The sequence below is a fragment of the Spermophilus citellus genome, assembly GCF_964194105.1.
Source record: "Spermophilus citellus genome assembly, chromosome: 5".
In the NCBI taxonomy this organism is placed as follows: domain Eukaryota; kingdom Metazoa; phylum Chordata; class Mammalia; order Rodentia; family Sciuridae; genus Spermophilus; species Spermophilus citellus.
Genome location: NC_138186.1, coordinates 166,942,543 through 166,948,780, shown reverse-complemented (window position 1 = coordinate 166,948,780; position 6,238 = coordinate 166,942,543).

Here is a 6,238-nt window from a genome sequence, read left to right as displayed (position 1 = left end):
ACCTTGGGGGGACAAACCACATCCAAACCACAGCAGGAATAAATAGACATTTGTTGTTGCTTATTGAAAATCAAAGTGTTGAATAGGGCTGGGGCTGTGTCTCGTGGTAGAGCACTTACTGGTATGCATGAGGCTCCGAGTTCGATCCATAGCACCAAAACCAAAAATGAAAACAAAAAACGTTACAACACAGTCTCATTCACTTTTTCTTCCCTTCTCTCGACTCCCTCTGGAGGGATTTAGCAGGACCAGCAGTGTTTTTTTTTTTTTTTTTTAATTTCCTTTTTATATTTCCACAATGACCCAGTTTCACGATGATTATAAAATTGAAACAAAGAAATAAATTAATCCAATATAAAATTTCACAACTTTAATTGCTTGCCATTTAGGTTATATGCACAGCATTCCAAAGATGGGCAGCAGCTCACAGCTCCACCTTGCCCAGGCCCTGCAAGGTACCACTCCGGCCTGGGTGATGAACAGTCAGCTTTCACAACAACCCTGGGGGGATCAGTACCATCATTTCACAGTGAACAGATCGAGGTTTGTAAGAGGTTAAAGCAACTTGCCTAAGGATATAGAACGAGGAAGTGGAAGGGCTGGAGCTGGGGCCCAGGTCTGTGAGACTTCAAAGGCATTTCAGAGAGCAGAGCTCAGAATGGAAACTATGAAGAGGGTGAGCCTGCCAGCAGCTCGTGTTTACCCAGCACTGCTGCCTGCAGAGCCGGGCCACACTGGTCTAGGGGCTGGCTGCCCCCACCCGGGCATGGAGGAGGACCTGGGGAGGTGTGCCTTAGGCCTGCAGAGCCGGGCCACACTGGTCTAGGGGCTGGCTGCCCCCACCCGGGCATGGAGGAGGACCTGGGGAGGTGTGCCTTAGGCCGTGGGGGAGCAAACGCACAAGCCATCCAGTGAGATGAAGAACTTCAGCCGGGATGACTGCAGATGTCACAGCTGCCGCAGGACCTAGGGAGTCTAGAAAGAAGCCCCAGTTCACACATCTGGTGAATGACAGACTGGGACCCCAGAGAACGTGGCTCCTGATTCCAGTTAAATTGTCTTCCATAAACAAACAAACTCTCCTAACAGCCCAGCACAAAGGCTCCTTCTTCCTGCTGCCTTGGTGGCGCCCCTGGACCCCAGTGGGCTCCTGCTCCGAAAGCCAAGGATCTTCCTCAACTCCGACTCTCATGAGGCACTAATTGTGTGCCACCTTTTATCTTTGGGTGGTTTTCCACTTTTGAGCATTTATTTTAGTAAGTTCAAAGGCAGGGGTCACATTGTACATTATTTTTGTTCCCACATATGTTCCATGATTCATCCACAGGACCTAGCACCAGGCCAGGCATGTAATGACACTCGAGTAAGCACCAGGTGTTGAATTGACATGGAAACGGGTCACCCATACCCGGGACCAGCCTGGGTGAGGCTGGGTGATCCAGAAGCCCTGAATGCACAGATAGGTTAGAGGGCACACAGGCTTGGTGGGTAAGCAGCTGGCTTGCAAGAAGACATCCTGGAGCCAAGCATAGTGGCACATGCCTGTAATCTCAGCAACTTGGAGGGTTGAGGCAGGAGATGGCAAGTTCAAGGCCATCTGGGGCAACTTAGTGAGATCTTGTCTCAAAAATTTAAAATGGATGGGAATTTAGCTCAGTTTCTGAGTTCAGTCCCCCACCACTAAACAAAAAGGAAGAAGAAGAAGAAGAAGAAGAAGAAGAAAGAAGAAAGAAGAAAGAAGAAAGAAGAAGGCTTTGCCCAACTTGAAACCCTGCTTCCTGCACCCAAGCTGGTCCACCTGGATGGTTTACTTCACCTCTCTGAACTTTAATTTCCTAATCTGTCCATAGAGTGTCATAACTAATGAATGTGAAGCGCCCAGCACTCTGCAGATACATGGAGCACTTGGTAAAGGGCTTTCATGTGCTCCTCCCAGAGGGGCTGCTTACAAATATGTGGATGGTGGTAATGGTTGCTTTTTAAATTCAGTGACTGTGATGGTTTGGATCTTAAATGTCCCCAGAGGCCCAATACTGAAGCCTTGATCACCATCCTGTGGCCCTATTTGAGAGTGGTAGAAAGTTTAAGAGATAAGACCTAGTGGAAGGAAGCTAGGTCGTTGGGGCCTGCTCTTGAAGGTGACATGGGACCCTGCCTTCTCTTTGCTTCTTGGCCACCATAGGTGAGCAGCCACGATGTGCTACTTTACCCCAGGCCCAACACCAGTGGAGCAACTGACCATGGATGGGAAGCTCTGAAACCATGAGCCCCCCAATTTTTCTCCTTTAAGTTGATTTATCTCAGGTATTTTGACACAGCAATGGAAAGCTAAATAACACAGGGACCAAACCATCTGTTCACTGCACTTTAACCAAAGGACTAAGAATTAGTGGAAGCAAAGTTGGCATTAATTTTGCTGATTTTTTTCTTACTATGAACCTGCCCTGGAGACACATTTTTAATCCCTGTAAAATAAAAATCTGCTTCTTTTCCATAGCATGCTGTCATCATCTCTTTGGCCTATAGATTTTAAACTAAACAGCAATAATTGAGGGTCCCCTGTGTAGAGAATTCAGTTGTCGGTGGCATCCAGCAAGGACCCAGGAACCATGTACATTTCTTCATGTTAGCAGTTCTCAAAGTGTGGCCCTGGGGCCCTGCAGGGGCACCACTCAAGGTGTCTGAGGTCAACACTGTTCTACTGAAGGAGCCTTTGCCTTCCTCACTCACAGAGTGTGCAGTGCTGTTTCCCAGCCGCAGCTGATGTGCATCAGGTTCATCTTTCCCCTAAGAGCACCAGGCTTGAACATTCCTGTGTTTTCACATATTTCCCAATTTGATTTTGAGTGTGGTAAATACCAATGGATAGAACTCATAAAAAAAAACCAACCATAAAAGCTCTTTGAGGCTCAAAAACGTTTAAGAAGGTGAGCAGGTCCTGAGAACGAAAGGTTTGGGAACCGCAGGTCTAGAGGCTTCTGTGCTGTTCCCAGGCTTCAGTGTGCACGCCTCACCCCTAATCCTCAGTCACTTCAGCCTTTGTTACCTTTGGTAGAAAGCAGCATGGCGGGGGAGGAGGGCCTGGGGTTCATAATGCGTTTTTCAGATGGGCCTGTGTAAGTCAGCCCGCTCATCCGGCCTGGTAAGATTAATTGCTAAATAAGCAAGAGCAAGGGCTTGCTTCCCACTGCTGCAGACCTACAGGAAGAATCACTCCTCTATTAAGGATAAATAAAAGACGTCTCAGGTCACAGGCTGCTACTCCAGAAAACGGTCCCTGAAAGCTGTTGTTTCCAAATGCCCCTTTGCTCTGCATTTGATTTTCTACCTTGAGAGCTGTGCTTTGCTCTTAAGAAATTCTCTTCTAGAGTTGGTGAAATAGCTCCAGTGTCATCACCGAGCTCTTAGGAGGGTTTCCTGTTTCCCAAGAGTATGTGATAGGGGTAGTGGTTACAGCAGTAAGGGCTGGGGTAGCAGAACTAACTCTACATGCATTATTGCTTCATGCTTTCTGTCCCCCAGACTCCTTGTAGACGGTATGATCATTCCCACAGCAGGGGCAGATTTTCCACCAAAGGGACAGGAGGTCTTGGCAGGAGGCACATGAGTGTCGGGGGTGAGTCTCCCATGGACCTTGGCAACCCTCCAGCAAATCTTTCCTTTTTGGTGAATGAGGAAGACAGCTTGCAAGGACTTGGCCAAGGCTAATCCGACTCGGGTTTTCCCAATCCTGCAACTCACTGGCTTTGGCCTAAAGGGAGAACCAGGCACATTTTTTTTTTAATTGGTGCATTATAATTATACATAGTCGTTAGCTTCATCATGCCATGTTTTTACATGCAGAGAACATGACTTGGCCAATCTCACCCACTTTGCCTTCCCTCTCCCATTCGCCTGCTGTACCCTATTGATCTCTCTCTTCTCTTATCATTATTTTAATTAGTACATTATAATTATATATAAAAGTAAGACACAGAAATCAGACACGTTTTAAGAACAAACAGCAAATGCACATTTCCTCCAGCCTGCCAGCCTTCAGGAATTGTTTAATTATTGACAAAGGAGACTCCTCCTGAGGGCTTTCCCAGGAGAGGAGACTTGGGTGTGTCACAGGAGACAGCTGCTTTCTTTGGCCAATCCTTGCCAGTAACCAGGATTCACACAGCATGGCTTATCCTCTGCAAAACAAAAATATAAGCAGATGACTCTAAGAGGTTAAAAAGATTAATGGGTTGACGTGGAATTTATCAATTGCACAAATATGCAGAACCAGTTTCCCAGGGGCCTGGAAACAAGCAAGGAGGTCCCAGATTTAGAGGCACGCAGAGTGCACCAAGGTTTACATATACAAAACGAATCAGTATAGTTCTGTTCTTTCCTGTCTCTTCAGCCTGAGTCACCTAAGTTCTAGCCTGCCACTGGCCTTCCTGTTTCCCTAGGTTCCATGCAGCCACTGGGGACATTTTAGAAAGTCTGAATGCTTATCAGATTCCAAAGCATTCATCTGTGAATTTCCTGCTTTTCTCTCCAATCTCACCCCCCCCCCCCCAGCAAAAGTCCTTCACTTGTCATCCTGGGGCCTTTCTTCCCCCACCCAAGGGCAGACAGGCACAGGCACCCGCTTCTGATCAGAGAGTTTACAAATATTTGACTCCTAGGTCCAGGAGCCCCTGGTCTCAGGGCCCGATGTGAAGATTCAGATCTGATTTGCAGCTTCCACAGCTGAGATAAAATATGCCTTGCTTGGCAGAGGAGGGGCAGAGGAACCCAAAACGTTGTGAAAGCACAGAGCTGAGTTCAGGCAGCCTGAGTGAGACGTGGGTGGAGAAAGCAGGTGGGAAGAAGCCAACCCCCATCCGGTTTGAGTTGACACAAGTCTGGGCCCCAAGACTATCCAATCCATAGTCTGAAAAGTCCAAGATGCTCCTAAGTCCCCCAGAGCAGAGGACAGAGGTGCTTGTGGGGGTGAACGCTGAGTGGGAAGACGGCAAAGCTTCACCTTTGACCAAGGAGGGCTTTGATGGAGACAGTTTTTAACCTCCTGCAGGGAAGGTGTCGACCCTGTCACACTGCCTCTGGGGCACAGAATGGGGCAACCTCTGTTATCAGAGTGAGAAACACGTGGAAAGATGAAGACTCAGTTCCCACCCAAAAGACAGGGCCCTGCCTGCAAGTGTGGAAGAGGAATGAGGAATCTTTCCTGCAGTGGTGTTGCACAGACAAAGCCCCTTGTCCAACCCCAGGCAACCCCAGGACTTCGTGGAAGCCCCATGGTAAACCCAGGCATGCCTGGGGAGAAAAGACGGGCAGGAGATTGGAGAGAAGCCCTGTTAACCAAGCGTTTTCCCAAGACAGACTGCTGGGAGCTGGAGGCAGCTGAATCGTGCAGGAAAAGTCAGTGGGGCTAAATTCCATTTTAGAGTCACATTTCTGTTTACCTGAGTTTGTGCATAGAGAAATGTATGCCTTTTATAGGTCATGACAACCTCCTGCTAAAAATATTGTAATAATTCCCCACTGCACTTGTGGAGGAAGCCCTCAGGCCTCTGGCCCTACCAGCCTCCGGCCCCACCTCCCTCTCTCACTGAGCTTCTGTCCCTCCGTTGGATGGGCAGACTTGCCAAGCTCTTTCCTACCTCAAGGCTTATGTGTACAGTAGTCTCCTCTTATCTGTGGTTTCGCTTTCTGAGAGTTTAGTCACCCATGACCAACCAAGGTCTAAAAATATTAAATGGAAAATTCCAGAAGTAATTCGTAAGCCCCTCATCCTCCACCCTCAAACACTCCCCAGGGCCTGTGCAGGCTAGGCAAGCAAGTGCTCCACCACTGAGCTACATCCCCAACCTTCGTACATTTTAAATTCCATGCCATTCTGAGCAGCATGATGTTTCATCCAAGATGTCCTGCCCAGGACGTGAGTTACTCCTTTGTCCAGCATATCCACCCTGTATACACTACCCCCCTGTTAGTCATTTAGTAGCTATTTCAAGTTGCCTGTCGTAGTGTCAGATCCCAGTGCTTGTGTTCAAGTAACCCTCACTTTCCTTAATAATGGCTTCAAAGAACAAGAGGAGTTGTTGTGGTTTAGATATGAGGTATCCCCCCAAACTCCTATAATGCAGGAATATTCAGAGGTAAAATGATGGCATTATGAGAGGGGTAACCTGATGAGTCCATCCTGCTTTGAACAGACTGACTGGGTGGTAACTGTAGATCGGTTGGCATGGCTGGAGCGGGT